Genomic DNA, 18,773 nt, shown 5'->3' on the forward strand with positions numbered 1-18,773 from the left:
GGTGAGTCCAGCACTGACAAGACCAAGTAACACCAGTGAGAGCTAGATGGCAAAAGGCAAACGCAGAAACGTCACTAACAGAAATCAAGGCAATATGGCAACATCTGAACCAAATTCTCCTCTACCAGCAAGTCCTGGATACCCCATCACACCAGTAAAACAAGATTTGGATTTAAAATCACTGGTCATGATGCTGGTACAGGAACACATGAAGGTCATTGAGGAGAAAATGGATCAAAAGTTAGAAGCCCTTGCAAGGGAAACACAAAAATCATTGAAAGAAATCCAGGAGAATACAAAAGCCAACAAGGAGGAAATGCAAAAAACACTTAAAGAAATACAGGAGAACTTTGCTCAACAGGCTGAGGTCATGAAAGACGAAACACAAAAATCTCTTAAAGAAATACAGGAGAACTTTGGTCAACAGGCTGAGCTCATGAAAGAGGAAACACAAAAATCTCTTAAAGAATTACAGGAAAACACAAACATGCAAGGGAAGGAGCTAAGCAAAACCATCCAGGATCTAAAATCAGAAGTAGAAACAACTAAGAAAACTCAAAGGGAGACAACTTTGGAGATAGAAAGCCTTGGGAAGAAATCAGGGGACAGAGATGCAAATATCAACAACAGAATACAAGAGATAGAAGAAAGAATCTCAGATGCTGAAGATTCCATAGAAACCATGGACTCAACAGTTAAAGAAAATGCAAAGTGCAAAAAGCTTGTAACCCAAAATATCCAGGAAATCCAGGACACAATGAGAAGACCAAACCTAAGGATTATAGGCATAGATGAGAGTGAAGATTTACAACTTAAAGGGCCAGCAAATATCTTCAATAAAATTATGGAAGAAAACTTCCCTAACCTAAAGAGAGAGATGCCCATGAATATACAAGAAGCCTACAGAACTCCAAACAGACTGGACCAGAACAGAAATACTTCCCGTCACATAATAATCAAAACACCAAATGTTCTAAACAAAGAAAGAATACTAAAGGCAGTAAGAGAAAAAGGCCAAGTAACATATAAAGGAAGACCTATCAGAAGCACAGCAGACTTTTCACCTGAGACTATGAAGGCTAGAAGGTCCTGGGCAGATCTCATGCAGACTCTAAGAGAACACAAATGCCAACCAAAACTACTATATCCAGCAAAACTCTCAATCACCATAGATGGAGAAACTAAGATATTTCACGACAAAACCAAGTTCACCCAATATCTATCCACAAACCCAGCCCTAAAAAGGATAATAGGAGGACAACACCAATACAAGGAGGGAAACTCCACCCTGAAAAAAGCAAGATAGTAACCTTTCATCAAACCCAAATAAGTTAAGCAATCAAATTTAAAACATAACGTCAAAAATGATAGGAAGTAACAATCACTATTCCTTAATATCTCTTAACATCAATGGACTCAATGCCCCAATAAAAAGACACAGACTAACTGACTGGATACGTAAACAGGACCCTACATTTTGCTGCTTACAGGAAACACACCTAAGGGTCAAAGACAAACACTACCTTAGAGTAAAAGGCTGGAAGACAATTTTACAAGCAAATGGTCTCAGGAAACAAGCTGGAGTAGCCATTTTAATATCAGATAAAATTGACTTTCAACCCAAAGTCATCAAAAGAGACTCTGAGGGACACTTCTTGCTGGTCAAAGGAAAAATACAACAAGAAGAACTCTCAATCCTGAACATCTATGCTCCAAATGCAAGGGCACCCTCTTTCATAAAAGAAACTTTATTAAAACTCAAAGCACACATTGCACCTAACACAATAATTGTTGGTGACTTCAACACTGCACTTTCCTCAATGGACCGATCAGGAAAACAGAAACTAAACAAGGACACAATGAAACTAATTGAAGCTTTGGACCAATTAGATTTAACTGATATATATAGAACATTCTATCCTAAAACAAAAGAATATACCTTTTTTTCAGCACCTCATGGTACCTTCTCCAAAATCGACCATATAATTGGTCACAAGACAGACCTCAACAAATATAAAAAGATAGAACTAATCCCATGCCTCCTATCTGATCACTATGGAATAAAAGTGGTCTTCAATAGCAACAGAAACAACAGAAAACCCACAAACACGTGGAGATTGAACAATACTCTACTCAATGACACCTTGGTCAAGGAAGAAATAAAGAAAGAAATTAAAGACTTTTTAGAACACAATGAAAATGAAAACACAACATACCCAAATCTATGGGACACAATGAAAGCAGTGCTAAGAGGAAAACTCATAGCCCTGAGTGCCTCCAAAAAGAAAATGGAGAGAGCATACATTACCAACTTAATGACACACCTGAAAGCCCTAGAACAAAAAGAAGCTATTTCACCCAGGAGGAGTAGAAGGCAGGAAATCATCAAACTCAGGGCCGAAATCAATCAAGTAGAAACAAAGAGAACCATACAAAAAATCAACAAAACTAGGAGCTGGTTCTTTGAGAAAATCAACAAGATAGATAAACCCTTAGCCAGACTGACCAAAGGGCACAGTGAAAGTATCCAAATTAACAAACTTAGAAATGAAAAGGGAGACATAACAACGGAAACTGAGGAAATCCAAAAAATCATCAGATCCTACTACAAGAGCCTGTACTCAACACAACTGGAGAATCTGGAGGAAATGGACAATTTCCTTGACAGATACCAAATACCAAAATTAAATCAGGACCAACTAGACCATCTAAACAGTCCCATAAAGCCTAAAGAAATAGAAGGAGTCATAGAAAGTCTTCCAACCAAAAAAAGCACAGGACCAGATGGTTTCAGTGCAGAATTCTACCAGACCTTCAAAGAAGAGTTAACACCAATACTCTTCAAACTATTCCACAAAATAGAAACAGAAGGAACACTACCCAATTCCTTCTACGAAGCCACAATTACGCTGATACCAAAGCCACACAAAGATCCAACAAAGAAAGAGAACTTCAGACCAATTTCCCTTATGAACATCGATGCAAAAATACTCAACAAAATTCTTGCCAACCGAATCCAAGAACACATCAAAACGATCATCCACCATGATCAAGTAGGCTTTATCCCGGGAATGCAGGGTTGGTTCAATATACGGAAATCCATCAATACAATCCACTACATAAACAAACTCAAAGAACAAAATCATATGGTCATTTCATTGGATGCTGAAAAAGCATTTGACAAAATTCAGCATCCTTTCATGCTTAAAGTCTTGGAGAGAACAGGAATTCAAGGCCCATACCTAAACATAGTAAAAGCAATATACAGCAATCCGGTAGCCAGCATCAAACTAAACGGAGAGAAACTTGAAGCAATCCCACTGAAATCAGGGACCAGACAAGGCTGCCCCCTTTCTCCTTATCTTTTCAATATTGTACTTGAGGTACTAGCTCGGGCAATTCGACAACATAAGGAGGTCAAAGGGATACAAATTGGAAAGGAGGAAGTCAAACTATCATTATTTGCAGACGACATGATCGTCTACCTAAGTGACCCAAAGAACTCCACTAGAGAGCTCCTACAGCTGATAAACAACTTCAGCAAAGTGGCAGGTTACAAAATCAACTCAAGCAAATCAGTGGCCTTCCTATACTCAAAGGATAAGCAGGCTGAGAAAGAAATTAGGGAAATGACCCCCTTCACAATAGCCACAAACAGTATAAAGTATCTTGGGGTGACTCTTACCAAACATGCGAAAGATCTGTATGGCAAGAACTTCAAGACTCTGAAGAAGGAAATGGAAGAAGACCTCAAAAAATGGGAAAACCTCCCATGCTCATGGATCGGTAGAATCAATATAGTTAAAATGGCCATTTTGCCTAAAGCACTATACAGATTCAATGCAATACCCATCAAAATCCCAACTCAATTCTTCACAGAGTTAGAAAGAGCAATTATCAAATTCATCTGGAACAACAAAAAACCCAGGATAGCTAAAACTATTCTCAGCAACAAAAGAAAATCTGGGGGAATCAGTATCCCTGACCTCAAGCAATACTACAGAGCAATAGTGTTAAAAACTGCATGGTATTGGTACAGTGACAGGCAGGAGGATCAATGGAACAGGATTGAAGATCCAGAAATGAACCCACACACCTATGGCCACTTGATCCTCGACAAAGAGGCTGAAAACATCCAATGGAAAAAAGATAGCCTTTTCAACAAATGGTGCTGGTTCAACTGGAGGTCAGCATGCAGAAGAATGCGAATTGATCCATCCTTGTCTCCTTGTACTAAGCTCAAATCCAAATGGATCAAGGACCTCCACATAAAGCCAGACACTCTGAAGCTAATAGAAAAGAAACTGGGGAAGACCCTTGAGGACATCGGTACAGGGAGAAAGTTTCTGAACAGAACACCAATAGCGTATGCTCTAAGAGCAAGAATTGACAAATGGGACCTCATAAGGTTACAGAGTTTCTGTAAGGCAAAGGACACCGTCAAGAGGACAGATCGGCAACCAACAAATTGGGAAAAGATCTTCACCAATCCTACATCAGATAGAGGGCTAATATCCAATATATATAAAGAACTCAAGAAGTTAGACTCCAGAAAACCGAACAACCCTATTAAAAAATGGGGTACAGAGTTAAACAAAGAATTCTCACCTGAAGAACTTCGGATGGCGGAGAAGCATCTTAAAAAATGCTCCACTTCATTAGTCATTAGGGAAATGCAAATCAAAACAACCCTAAGATTTCATCTTACACCAGTCAGAATGGCTAAGATTAAAAATTCAGGAGACAGCAGGTGTTGGAGAGGGTGCGGAGAAAGAGGAACACTCCTCCACTGCTGGTGGGGTTGCAAATTGGTACAACCACTCTGGAAAGCAGTCTGGCGGTTCCTCCGAAAACTGGGCACCTCACTTCCAGAAGATCCTGCTATACCACTCCTGGGCATATACCCAGAGGATTCCCCACCATGTAATAAGGATACATGCTCTACTATGTTCATAGCAGCCCTATTTATAATTGCCAGATGCTGGAAAGAACCCAGGTATCCCTCAACAGAAGAGTGGATACAAAAAATGTGGTATATCTACACAATGGAGTACTATTCAGCCATTAGAAACAATGAATTCATGAAATTCTTAGGCAAATGGATGGAGCTAGAGAACATCATACTAAGTGAGGTAACCCAGACTCAAAAGGTGAATCATGGTATGCACTCACTAATAAGTGGTTATTAACCTAGAAAACTGGAATACCCAAAACATAATCCACACATCAAATGAGATACAAGAAGAAAGCAGGAGTGGTCCCTGGTTCTGGAAAGACTCAGTGAAACAGTATTTGGCAAAACCAGAACGGGGAACTGGGAAGGGGTGGGAGGGAGGACAGGGGAAGAGAAGGGGGCTTACGGGACTTTCGGGGAGTGGGGGGGGCTAGAAAAGGGGAAATCATTTGAAATGTAAATAAATTATATCAAATAAAAAAAAAGACAAAAAAAATAAAATCTGGAATTATAAATAAATAAATAAATAAATAAATAAATAAATTATAAATTTCAAAAAAGAAAATAAATGAAAAGAAAAGAAATTAAATTAAATGAAATACTGCTCAATTCACATGTTGGAAAGTTCTCCCAGAGAACCCACCGAAATATGAAGAAAGAAATAAGGAAAAGAAACTTGAGTTAACAAAAGAAATGGAAGATGGACAGTAATTACAAATGCTAGCTGAATTAAATATTACTGAATGAGCTTAGATTATCAGCATTTCAAAGCATTCATTTTTAGAACAAGAATATAAAAATTTTACTCACAAACTTCCAATCTCAATCAAAATATCTGAGACTTTTAATTATCTCACTATGTGAGGACTCTGAAAATTGTTTCAATACCTTTTAATTATAGTTTTAAATGTGAGCATTAAATGACTGCAGAAAACAATCTACAGAGAACGCTGTTTTTGTTAATTATGTGCCTAGACCGAACATGAATGTGAGATAAAAAGAGTAGCTCCTCTATCTTTTGGCATCTTTCTTCTTCTGTGCACTTTGGGGAGCTGAGACTGAGAAATATTGCAGGAGCATCAACATGGTTCTTTTGGAAGTATCTTGAGAATTGACATTATGCTCCTATGAAGAAAGAATGCTAAGAAAACCAGAAACCAGGTAACATAAAGGGTGAGAGAGATGACTGATCAGTAAAGTGCTCGTGAAAGTGTGAGCACCTGGAGCTGGAGAGATGGCTCAGCAGTTAAGAGCCTTGACTGCTCTTCCAGAGGTCCTGAGTTCAAATCCCAGCAACCACTTGGTGGCTCACAACTATCTGTAGTAAGATCTGATGCTCTCTTCTGGGGTGTCTGAAGACAGCTATAGTATACTTATATATGATAAATAAATAAGTAAATTTTTTTGAAAACAAAAGAAATTATGAGCACCTGAATTCCCTGTCCGGAAACTGTATTAAAAATTATATAGACCCCTGGGCCTTGCTGGCCAGCCATCATAGCACTTAGTGAGGTCCAATCCAGATAGAAACTTTGTGCTAATTGATGATGATGTTGATGGTGATGGTGATGATGATGGTGATGGTGCTCGTGGTGGTGGTGGTGGTGGTGGTGGTGGTAGTGATGTAAAAAGCAAATGAGGAGACACAAAAGAAGTGAGCCTCTAGCGTCCACACGAATCACTCATGTCAACCCATATAAGACATGAGAGAGACTTTGGGCAGCATAGAAGAAATGTGATCCCAAGGACAGAGAGATGCAAGCACCATGGCTTCTGATTGTTCCTTGCAAAGACTACTGTCTTTATCCAAAGTAGCCAGGAATCCTTTGAAAAGATGTTAAGAGACACATGTAGTCAAAGATGCACATGACAAAGCTCATCATGCACTGCGGCATGCAAGAGAAACTAGTCAGGCAAAGAAAGTAAACAGCACCTTTATGTGCTTAAATGTGAAAGCTAAAAAAATTGATCTCACAGCTCATGGTAATAGAGTATAGAGTAGAGGGTCTCAAAGAAGAGGTGCATATGGGAGTCATGGAAACAGAATAGTTAGTGGCTACAGGATAGTTTGTTAAGAATTACCTATACTTTTCAAAATAGGTAATAGAGAAGATTTTTTTCATGTTCCCACCACAAAGAAGTTAAGTGTCTGAAGTGTTAGATCTGCCATTTACCTCGATCTTATCAGGTCATCACACAGATTCGTATTGTGAGTGTCACACTATTTTCTATATCTATGAATAATTATCAATAATAAAACAAAATGTGCTTATTTGAGAAAGCATTATCATTTCATTGGAAATGCTACAACTGTGTGTATGAGAAATGAAGATTAAAGCAAATGCGTGACTTAAAAGCTACTTACATCCAGAACTACACTTCCTCAATCAGAAAATTTTCTATAGTCCTTTCAGTAAAACTGACATTTTAACCTTTCTTTTTCTCTGTGAGGCTATTCTAACTAAAGCAGTTTGCCTGAAATTGTTGAAGCGTGGGCAAAAGCTAGATGAAATGTACAGTAAATCCTCAAGCTACTAGGTAAGGTTCCTTTGGAACAAATCAAATATGTGTCAAGATCCTACCTAGTATTTTGAATTATCTGCAGTATTCTGTCATTATCAATCTGAAAGACTTTGATATATTCTTTCCCCGCCTCCATGCATTAGGTAGATAGTATACAAATGCAATTTCCTGAAAGATAACCACTTTCTCAATCTTCACTGAATTTTTCTGTTCCTTCTGAGTCTCACTGCTGAGAAACTGTGATGCTCACACAGCTGAAACTCTGAAGACAGATGACTGAGCTTTCCAAAGGTATGAACACAATTTCTGCTCTTCATTTTGACACATGACCACAGCCTCATAAGTTCATTCTTATATTCATAAAGAACCTCGTCCACTGGCTCAGGGAGATAAGGTGCATTCTAATTAGTTAGTTTCAGGTTCTCTAATCATGTTTAGACCAAACCAGCATAGAATGAAATCATGTTCTGAATGACTGATCTTGTGAGCAGCAAGTCAATATTTAGGGAAGGTTATATTTTGCACGCACTGTTTAGATTTAGCATAAATAGCACATTAATAAATAATTTTAGTCATTTTAATTAATTTGAAAAGAATTTTAGCTTACAAGAAATATTTCATCTCTGTAGTAATTAGCATACAATATATTTTCACTGAGATTGAAAAATGGACTTGGTTTTACAATATATATATATTCGTCACTCTTGTCTTTTGGATAAAGTATTTTAGAGTGTATAAATTCTCAAAATACAGTTGCAGTGCTGGCTGTCATATGGGATGTATATTGGAAAGTTATATAAGGCCATATGTTCTGCCTCATTTCAGAGATATTTATTGCTGCAATGAGAATCATTTATGTTTGTTTTCAAAGCTGGACATTATCCTTCTTCACTATAGTAACAAATTATTACATATTTACTTTTATTTATGGTTTATTGGCATGTAGTTACCATCTAATTAGAAATCTCTGAACTTAGACAGGCTAGGAAACATGTGCCTTCAAGTAAATGATCCCACAGAGTTATATCAATTTATTGATTTTTTTTCTAAATATAGGTAAATGATCACCACCTGTTAAAATTCAGGATGTGTGTTTATGTCTTTGTATATTATGTAGTGTTATTAACTTAGTAAATGTTAAAATCCTATTTTCATATGAAGTGGGAGAAAAATCTGACAGTTATCTAATTGAATATTTCTGTAAATCCTAAGCAAGTTTGTGACAGATGTTCGGATTGTCTAAAGAAAATTTGATAACCTGTGACTTTACAGCATTTTCATTTTTTATCCATGCTGAGGGGCAATTCAGTGGAGAAAATTACTTGCTTGAATAATGTTTTTGAGTACTTTGGAAACTCAGCAAATCCCTTGAAATGCAGCCAACTCTTTTCAATTTTCAGAAAGCTTTTAAAATTCTATGCTGATTCAATCAATATCTTAGCTCTTTGACTGATTTCTGTAGGTTACTGAGAGACTGATAAAAGAATAGTAAAATCGACTTGATAGCACTGTTTTTCTACATAATAGTTATATATATATAGTTATCTGACCATATACTGCATACATAACTACATAATGAGTCATTCATGGGCAAGCTAAAATCCATGGGAAATTGATAATTTGCCAAGTTCACATAGAAATTGACAGCATTGACACAGGAATATGAAAGTTCTGACAATAGGTCCAAGCATATTCCAACACATATTATGTGACATATAACAAGACTACCTGAAAATAAAGTAACCAAGGCAAAATGAGTATACTGGAACTTGCACCAGTGATCATCCCACAAATACCAATCAGATAATCTATTCATACAACAAATTATATTCCCAAGATCTAAGGAAGCCACACTCTTGAAAAAGCCAGGGTCCAACCACACTCTAGTAGTGTAACAATGACAGAATACCAACAGCCTCCTCATAACAAATCTGAAATTAAGATATCATTTGGTAATAAAACAACAGTAGTGGTACAGGAATACAAATAACACATTTGAATTTTCAGAAATGCAGGCACCAACAAAGCAAGCTTATTGATCATGGAAATAGGAGCTTTTGTACCTTCATAATAATGACACAAATGAGTTGCAGAACCATCACAAAACCAGGACATTTTCTATGTCAAAAGGTGACAGTAACTAATCTGAGACTAAAATGAAACAGCAAAGAAATTCAACCAATTTAAGCACAAACCAGAAATTATTCAATATCCTAACAGAAGTTTTCAAGCTATTTTTAAAATAAAAAAAATCTTTGAGTTTACAAAGAAACTTAAAGTACAATAGAGAGTAAAAATAACAAAGTAGGTCTAAGTATAATGAATTAAAAAATTCAAACATGGGCTTTTCAAAACACAATAAGATGATAAACCAAAATAGAGGGTGGGATGAAATAAAGTATAGGGATTTGGAGACAGCATTAACAGAGAAAAAACTCAGAGTAATGATGAGGATCTTTGATACAGCAAAGCGATAAAAATGGTTTTTCAAAGACAGACTAAGGCTAGGTTGTTAGCTCTGTTAATAAAATGTTTGCCTTGTAACCATAAGGACCTAAGTTTAATTCCCAAAGCTTATCTGAAACCCTAGGACTGATGGTCTACACATGCAAGCTGAGGTTTGGGAAGGTAGGAAACAATGGTACCTGAGAGTTTGCTGTGCAGCCCACCTAGCCAACATGGTGAGCTCCAGGCAGTGAGAGACACTACCTCAGAACACAAAGTGAAGGATTCTGAAGGATAATGCCTATTGTTGTCTTGTGGTGTCCATAAAAACACACATAGACATACATACATACAGACAGACAAACAGACAGACACACACACACAGAGAGAGAGAAAGAGAAAGACAGAGAGACAGAGAGACAGAGACAGAGACAGAGAGAAAATTCAAAACATTTGGAAAATGAATGATCACCAATCAGAGTTAGATCAACCAAGACAACACCAAGATATACTGTAATCAAATTCCCATAGGATAATAAGAAATGGGATGTTTTCATGGTATCAAGTTATAGACAGAAAGTTTAAGTGTGGATGAGTTTGCTTAATAGCAGACTTAACAACAGAAACTTTATAGGTGGATAAAAAAGAAAGGTATGAGACATTCAGAGTACTGAAGAAAAGTCATGTTAGCAAGTAATGTAATACAAATCAAATCTGTCCTTTAGAAATGAAAAAAAGGTAAAGGTATTATCAAACAAAAATATAGTCTATATTTATAGCTGACCTGTTTTATAAGAAATGGTGGATAAATTTCTTTATACCACAGCAAAGGACTCTTCTCAGTAAGAACGCATCAGAAGATATAAAGATCACTGACAAGAGTAACAATGCCATTTCAGAATTCTCTAATATCATTATGCATGGTGCATCGATCATAGCTTTACTCTGAGCACTACAAAATGAAAACACATAAATACATTAAGTGGTAGGCAATGTGGAAATATATAAAAATGGAATATCAAAATTCAATTTATGAAAAAATGGATCTGTAAAATTTTATTGCTATCTGTTCTTGTTTCTTTTTTAAATTTTTTATCTTTATGGTCACATTATGATAACTCTCAATAACTCTTACCATAAAAACATGTTTTTGAAAGCCTTATTGTAACCATAAAGCAAATATCAATTACCAGAAAAATCAAATATAATAAGTAAGGAATCAATGAACTGGAAATGTAGCTAATAATTAACTGCTTTATGTTAAGGTGTGAGGCCCTGGGTTTGAGCCCAACACTGAAAAAAAATGGTATTGGTATTTCTTATTTGCCATTGTGGCATATACCTCTAATAAAGGGGCTGAAAAAACTAGGAGAGGAAAAATTGTGAGATCCTGGGCCATCTAAGAGAAATAATTCAAAGCACATGGATAATATAAGTCATGTCACCACAACAAAAGACAAAAGAAAGTGTATAGAGAAACTCAACAAAACCAATAAACATGAAGAGTTCTTCAATTGACTCTTAAGAGAGTGGATTAACAAAACCTAAACTTGTGTTGAGCTAAGAACTCATGCTGTCTTACAGGTTATACATAGAGTGAAGGTGAAATTTGAGATGAGATATTCTATGTGATGGAAATCCAGAGAAAGGAGTTGGACTACTTAAGTTAGATATGAACCACAAACAAAAAGCAGTTAAAAAGAGACATCCTTATATAATGACATCCTTATTGACCAACATTAAATGGACTCTAAATGCATTTGCATGCAATGTCAGAGCTTCTAAATGCATAAAGCAAATGATGATGATGATGATGATGATAATAATAATAATAATAGAGGAAATGACTTACTCCAATTCACTAATGTATGGGATTGCACTTTTAGCAATAGACTTAATCATTTAAGCCAACAAGAAACAGCAGGGTTAAATTGCAAAAGAGATCACGTGAACTTGCTAAATATTCATTCTTCTCATTAACACATTGAACATTTTCTAAGATAGATCATATGATATAGGCCATAAAACAACACTCAATATATTGAAAAGATTTGGAGCCCTATCAGGCATCTCTTAAGACCACATAGAAATTTATAACAACAAGAAACAATCTTTAAAAACTATAAAACAAACAAACAAACAAATTCAAGAGATTAATTTTTAAATTTGTAAATATTCTTCCATAATTTTATACATGAGTACAGTGCACTTAGATCCCATCTTCTTCATGTTCCCTGCCACAACTCCTTCTAGACTCCAGCTGCATATCTCCCACCCAACATCTCTGTTTCACCTCTCCTCCCCCTCCTCCTCCTCTTCCTTCTCTTCCTCTTCTTCCTTCTCCTCCACTGTCTCTTCTATGTATTTTTTCGACTCACAGTCCACTTATCTTCATGTACATGAATGTAGAATGCCATCTACTGGAAAATAGGAAACCTAACATGGGCCATACCACTGAGGAAAAAAACCAATTTTGCATTCCCAGTGGTATTTAAATGCCAATGGCCTCTCAGATATTTATAGATTTCATGATCCACTTCCCTCTACAAACTAGAATGCTGGCTAGCTTGGTCTTATACAGATCATGTGCAAGCCACCGTGAGGCTGTGAATTCAAGAGTACAATGGTATCATGTCAAGAAGATATTATGTCACAGCAAGTTTCCCGAACCTGTGGCTCTTACAATCTTTCCCAGTCAGTTTATGCTCTACATTTTGATGGGTCTCTATGTTAACCACTCCTCGCTGCATTAATAAGATTCTCTGAGGGTAGATGGTAGCTGTACTAGTCTACTAGTAAGTGGGTCAGTACTTAGAAAGCAGCTTGAGATTGAGTCACTTTAGGAAAATAATAATAGTAGGGTCCTACGTAGACTCGAGACATGGGTTACTGGCTAATTTAACAGTACTAGACATTAGATTCCTCTATGGAATGAACAAGTTTGTCATCAACTGACTTGTTTTCCTGTCAATTCTGAGTGCCGAAAGACTTACAAATGATGTGGGACAAAGGTTCTCAACAGGGTGGTTAATAAATAATCCTTTGAACATATCTATATTTACATAACTAGATTTTGACCATATCCCAGCGAACTATATCCTCTTCAAGTAGGTCATAGATTGCTAGTAATTGTATCCTTATTTGGAATTAGGATGCTAAAATACAAAGCAGTCAAATAGCTAATGTTACATAATAAGAAAAGCTGTGAACTAGGTTCCGTGTTCACAATGCTGATTAGTGCCTTCTTCTTCTATCCATTGATCAGCTGCATGCTTCCACTTTCTACTTTGCACAAGGCAAAGTGTCTGCTAGGTGCTGTAGAAAAGGCATAATGCTTTCTGGGACAAATGTTCTAAAAATGCATTCAGAATATCATCATATATATAAAAAACTTCAAGGTCCAAAGAAGGAGTTATAAGTAGTTTTGTTAGTTAAAAGGAAGAAAAGAATAATAGTTACCATTCCTTTGTACATTGCAGGTATTTTTCCAATTGAATCCTCACAATTCAACAAATCAGCTATTAAGAAGTCCACAACACATAAGGAGTTTAAAATGTACAGAAAACAACATAGGACGCTGGACCAGCCTTGGAAATAATTCTAGTCACTACTCACCCACTGCTCACCCAAAAGAGTAAGATACATAATAAAATACTAGAAAGAACATGAGATGCAGAATTGAACATATATTTCTATTCATGAGAAAGACCCACCAAGGGTCAGGAAGGCACATTTGAGTATCAAGAAGAAGATGACATTGTGGGCATGCTGGCAAAGGCATGAGCTGACACAGAGCAGTAGTAGACTAGAAACACAGAGAGTTTAGCATTACCAGGTAGCCTGAGGGCTTGAGTGCTGAGCTGAATTGTCAGCTTCAAATTGTATACAGTGGAGGATGCAGGACCTTCCTAAGCACAAGCGCAAACATTCAAACTGGGATTCTCCCAGCATTCATCTGGTAGGAGGATGGAATTCTGCAGAAAAGCACAATGGCCAAGGGAACACAGCAATATTTTGAAAACCAGAATAGCACCATAGACTAGAAATAATGATGAGGCAGATTTGTTTAAGCCATCTCCATTGCCATCAACAACACGCCAGATTTGTTTCTTACCAGCTAAGAAAAATAATGCCCTCACATTCCATGTTTGTTTTTACCCACTGGTATTAATTATATCAAGAAATATTTTCAGGAAATGAAACCTCAGTTCTTTATTCCCTAACACTTGCATTTTCATGGTAGTTATCAATTACTTGAGTGCTGAGTCTCCTCTATTAGGAGTTCTTAAATTAAAATCTAATTGAGGTATGTAAAACCTGTTAGACCACAGACCTCAAATACTTTTCTTGGTTAAAGGGTCCTTGATGTAAGTTGGTGAAAATTCAGTGCATCATAGAAAGTGGAAGATGTTATAATCAACTGACAGCAGCCCACTTAAAACACATAAAATCTAAAATATTATCTACATATGAGAATAGTTAGAGTTAGCACTTTATAATTGGTAGGACTCTTATTTGAAAGAGGGTATTTGCTGTATCACCCAGGCTGGTCTTTATCTCACAATATAGCCCAGCCTTGCCTCCAAAATCTCTATCCTCTTGACTGTCTTTCCTGTCTGTTGGAATCACAAGCACAAGTCTTCAATCTTAGATACTCTGACAACTTTTAACAAAGCAGGAAAATAATTGAGTTTTTTCCTATTAAATTAGTGGATTGAACAAGATCTTTCTAACCTTTCTTCCTCCTTTTAAAACAGGAAAGTGGGAAGTATGAAAGCCACCCAGTATGAGCATCTGCAGACAAATAAACTTAGGTGGTGACTTGAAACTGCCCATTTAGGAGGTTTGTTCACAAGAAAAAATAACATCTACAATAAATCTGGACTTATTTTAAAAAGATAAAATTGGTTAACATAACTATCCACAAACCCGATGGATTTTTAGAGTTAAGGATGCTTACGCACATGAAGTAATTGAGTTTTTGAGAATTTTCAATTCACTGGGGTTTTCTTTTTCATTGGTTATTTTATTTATCATTTCAAATGTTATCCCTTCCCAGTTTCCCCTCTGCAAAGTCCCATCTCATCCACCCTTCCCCTGATTCTATGAGGGTGCTCCCCCCACCCAGCCACCCACTCCTGCCTCACCACCCTAACATTCCAGCAGCTTGGGTCATCAAGCCTCCACAGGACCAAGGGCATCCCCTATCACTGATTCCAGATAAGGTAGTCTTCTGCTATGCAGCTGGAGCCATGGGTTCCTCCATGTGCCATCTTTGGTTGGTGGTTTAGCCCCTGGGAGCTCTGGGGAGTTTGGTTGGTTGATAACTCTACCTATGGAGTTACAAACTCCTTCAGCTCCTACAGTCTTTCTCCTAACTCCGCCATTGGGGTCCCTGAGCTTGGTCCAAAGGTTGGCTGCCTGCATCCATGTCTGTATTGGTTAGGTTCTAGGAGAGTCTCTCAGGAGACAGCTATACCAGGCTTCTGTCAGCAAGTGCCTCTTGGCATCAGCAATAGTGTCTGAGTTTGCAGTCTGTAGATAGAATGGATCCCTAGATGGAGCAGTCTCTGGATGGCCTTCCTTAAGTCTCTATTCCACTCTTTGTCCATGTATTTCCTTTATACAGGAGCAATTCTGGGTTAAAATTTTAGACAAGGGTGGGTGGCACCATTCCTCAACCAGGGGCTGTGCCTAACCTCTGCATATGGTCTCTATAGGTTCTTTATCCCCTTTGTTGGATATTTCAGCTAATGTTACCGCTGTTGGGTCCTGGGAGCCTCTTGCTTTTCTGGCATCTGTGACTTTCTAGTAGCTATCCCCAGTTCCCCATCCCCTACTGCCACACTGAGGTTTCTATACTTCTCCCCACTCTGACCCACACCTGATCCTACCCCCTTTTCCCACACTTCTCCCTCCCAGGCCCATCTCTCCCTCTATCTCGCATGATTATTTTGTTCCCACTTCTAAGTAGAACTGAAGCATCCACACTTTGGTCTTCCTTTTTCTTGAACTTAATATGGTCTGTGAGGAATTCAAGGCCCATACCTAAACATAGTAAAAGCAATATACAGCAAACCGGTAGCCAGCATCAAACTAAACGGAGAGAAACTTGAAGCAATCCCACTGAAATCAGGGACCAGACAAGGCTGCCCCCTTTCTCCTTATCTTTTCAATATTGTACTTGAGGTACTAGCTCGGGCAATTCGACAACATAAGGAGGTCAAAGGGATACAAATTGGAAAGGAGGAAGTCAAACTATCATTATTTGCAGACGACATGATCGTCTACCTAAGTGACCCAAAGAACTCCACTAGAGAGCTCCTACAGCTGATAAACAACTTCAGCAAAGTGGCAGGTTACAAAATCAACTCAAGCAAATCAGTGGCCTTCCTATACTCAAAGGATAAGCAGGCTGAGAAAGAAATTAGGGAAATGACCCCCTTCACAATAGCCACAAACAGTATAAAGTATCTTGGGGTGACTCTTACCAAACATGCGAAAGATCTGTATGGCAAGAACTTCAAGACTCTGAAGAAGGAAATGGAAGAAGACCTCAAAAAATGGGAAAACCTCCCATGCTCATGGATCGGTAGAATCAATATAGTTAAAATGGCCATTTTGCCTAAAGCACTATACAGATTCAATGCAATACCCATCAAAATCCCAACTCAATTCTTCACAGAGTTAGAAAGAGCAATTATCAAATTCATCTGGAACAACAAAAAACCCAGGATAGCTAAAACTATTCTCAGCAACAAAAGAAAATCTGGGGGAATCAGTATCCCTGACCTCAAGCAATACTACAGAGCAATAGTGTTAAAAACTGCATGGTATTGGTACAGTGACAGGCAGGAGGATCAATGGAACAGGATTGAAGATCCAGAAATGAACCCGCACACCTATGGCCACTTGATCCTCGACAAAGAGGCTGAAAACATCCAATGGAAAAAAGATAGCCTTTTCAACAAATGGTGCTGGTTCAACTGGAGGTCAGCATGCAGAAGAATGCGAACTGATCCATCCTTGTCTCCTTGTACTAAGCTCAAATCCAAATGGATCAAGGACCTCCACATAATTTATTTACATTTCAAATGATTTCCCCTTTTCTAGCCCCCCCCCCCACTCCCCGAAGCTAATAGAAAAGAAACTGGGGAAGACCCTTGAGGACATCGGTACAGGGAGAAAGTTTCTGAACAGAACACCAATAGCGTATGCTCTAAGAGCAAGAATTGACAAATGGGACCTCATAAGGTTACAGAGTTTCTGTAAGGCAAAGGACACCATCAAGAGGACAGATCGGCAACCAACAAATTGGGAAAAGATCTTCACCAATCCTACATCAGATAGAGGGCTAATATCCAATATATATAAAGAACTCAAGAAGTTAGACTCCAGAAAACCGAACAACCCTATTAAAAAATGGGGTACAGAGTTAAACAAAGAATTCTCACCTGAAGAACTTCGGATGGCGGAGAAGCATCTTAAAAAATGCTCCACTTCATTAGTCATTAGGGAAATGCAAATCAAAACAACCCTAAGATTTCATCTTACACCAGTCAGAATGGCTAAGATTAAAAATTCAGGAGACAGCAGGTGTTGGAGAGGGTGCGGAGAAAGAGGAACACTCCTCCACTGCTGGTGGGGTTGCAAATTGGTACAACCACTCTGGAAAGCAGTCTGGCGGTTCCTCCGAAAACTGGGCACCTCACTTCCAGAAGATCCTGCTATACCACTCCTGGGCATATACCCAGAGGATTCCCCACCATGTAATAAGGATACATGCTCTACTATGTTCATAGCAGCCCTATTTATAATTGCCAGATGCTGGAAAGAACCCAGGTATCCCTCAACAGAAGAGTGGATACAAAAAATGTGGTATATCTACACAATGGAGTACTATTCAGCCATTAGAAACAATGAATTCATGAAATTCTTAGGCAAATGGATGGAGCTAGAGAACATCATACTAAGTGAGGTAACCCAGACTCAAAAGGTGAATCATGGTATGCACTCACTAATAAGTGGTTATTAACCTAGAAAACTGGAATACCCAAAACATAATCCACACATCAAATGAGATACAAGAAGAAAGCAGGAGTGGTCCCTGGTTCTGGAAAGACTCAGTGAAACAGTATTTGGCAAAACCAGAACGGGGAACTGGGAAGGGGTGGGAGGGAGGACAGGGGAAGAGAAGGGGGCTTACGGGACTTTCGGGGAGTGGGGGGGGGGCTAGAAAAGGGGAAATCATTTGAAATGTAAATAAATTATATCAAATAAAAAAAAAGAGAAAAAAAAAAATAAAAAAAAAAATAAAAAAAAAAATAAAAAAAAATATGGTCTGTGAGTTGTATCCTGGGTATTCCAGGCATTTTGCCTAGTATCTACTTATCAGTGAGTATATACCATTTGAGTTCTTTTGTGACTGGGTTACCTCACTCAGGACATATAACAAGGACACATGCTCCACTATGTTCATAGCAGCTTTATTTATAATAGACAGAAGATAGAAACACCCAGATGTCCCTCAATAGAGGAATGGATATAGAAGATGTGGTACATTTACACAACGAATACAACGGAGCTATTAAAAACAATGACTTCATGAAATTCACAGGCAAATGGATGGAACTAGAAAATATCATCTTGAGTGAGGTAACCCAGTAACAAAAGATCATTAAGCTTTTTCAAGTGAAAATTTAGATATACTTTTTAATGTTTTGTTTTGTGTCTTTATCCTTTTTTTAAAGACAGTTTTTTTTTCCTAACATAATGTATCCTGATAACTGGTTATCTCCTTTTGCTCCTCCCAGTTCTTCCCCTACCTCCCCTCCAGATCCACTTTCTTTTC

This window comes from Apodemus sylvaticus, chromosome 10 (assembly GCF_947179515.1).
Source record: "Apodemus sylvaticus chromosome 10, mApoSyl1.1, whole genome shotgun sequence".
In the NCBI taxonomy this organism is placed as follows: Eukaryota; Metazoa; Chordata; class Mammalia; order Rodentia; family Muridae; genus Apodemus; species Apodemus sylvaticus.